This window comes from Globicephala melas, chromosome 6 (genome assembly GCF_963455315.2).
Source record: "Globicephala melas chromosome 6, mGloMel1.2, whole genome shotgun sequence".
Taxonomy (NCBI): Eukaryota; Metazoa; Chordata; class Mammalia; order Artiodactyla; family Delphinidae; genus Globicephala; species Globicephala melas.
In genome coordinates, this window is record NC_083319.1 from 90,899,319 (window position 1) to 90,900,754 (window position 1,436).

General features: G+C 36.8%; 1 pseudogene; it reads right to left on the reverse strand.

Annotated features, from left to right (window-relative positions):
- Positions 1-790: 790 nt before the first annotated feature.
- LOC132597434 (FUN14 domain-containing protein 1-like) lies at positions 791-1,226 on the reverse strand (annotated as a pseudogene).
- Between the last annotated feature and the right edge of the window lie 210 nt (positions 1,227-1,436).

A 1,436-nucleotide genomic window follows, 5' to 3' on the forward strand; every position in this document is an offset into this window, starting at 1 on the left:
AAATATGTGTATATATTATGGCATGAGAGAAACAAGCTTAGAAATGATTACTCTTATCAACACTCACATAAGTATATTGATTCAAGGCTTATAATTTTAAAAACGTCATAATGAATACAAGTGAAAACAGAAAAAGTAAAATCAGTCATCTCTCAGTTAAGAAAACATTTATACAACTGTTTAAAAATAACTGTAAAATTCAGTTGTATATATTCATTACTATACATGTAAAACCAAAAACTCAGTTCCTTAAAAGATTCTCCTTCAAGAATAATCTGTAGTTTAGAGTGGCTTAAATGTCCAGCTTCCTTGCCTGTTCTTTGCCAGTGTTTTCTGTGCTGGGAAGCAGAGAATGCAAAGGGCAGCACCGTATTCTGGTCCTGCAAGAGAAACAGAATGGTAAGATTTGGGAGATACAAGCTGCATTAATTATGTCACAGAGACTAGAACAGCAGTGATTTTCCCCCCATTATTATTATTTTATATCAGTAGAATCTATTTAATATATTCAATAATTCTATTATTTCTAAGACCTTCCACAAAAGGGCATTACAATCCTTTTAGTTTATTGCAAACATATATATTTTTTTAAGTGGATTCACTTTATTTATTTTTTGGCTGCGCTGCAGGATTTGTCAGAAGACAAACAGTAAGTTGTGAGTTCCATTTTGCCCAACTACTTTTTTCTTCACACCCTGGAGGATCTGGTGTCTGGAACTGTAGAGACATCATCATGTTACCACCCCTTCTCCTCTCAGGTTGAATCCACTGTGACAGAACACTCATGTCCTTAAGAGGCAAGGCCTAGCAAATAGCCTCTCACAAATCCACTGAACATCACAATGTCCTGTTTGATAAATTCTGTTGCTGCTTCAATTATATTGCTGATTTCAGGTGCTGCTTTATTTGCTCATTTCTGAATCAGGTCTTCCTGCTTTCTTTATATCTTTTTTCAACTCTGTCCCAGTTGATTTGCACATAGTTACTTTGACTGGTAAATCTGAAGAAGATGGCCAGCAGCCTACTGTTGCTGTAAGTTTTCCAACTTTCTGGAACAAAAATCCTGCACAATGGCCAGTGCAATCTGGATAGCTACTGAGTATTGTTCTACCGGAAGTGCCAAACTATGGCCAAACATAGATTCTACCAGTGGTGTCTTCATGTATACTGAGTTAGGTCCAATATGAATCATCATCACTTTCATATTCAGGTGAGAGAGATCCCATCTAGATTGGCCTGGCCTTGGAATCCAGAACCAAGTGAAGAGGACTCAGCTGTCAAAGGGGGGCAAAGAGGGCCTGGGGTTGGAAGAAAGGGTCATAGACGCAGAAGTAAGCACTTCATGAAAACTAAGCAAATGGTATTTCTAGGTAAATCAGTCTTTCTTTTTTTTTTTTTTTTTTTGTAAATCAGTCTTTCTGTGCTGGACTAATTAA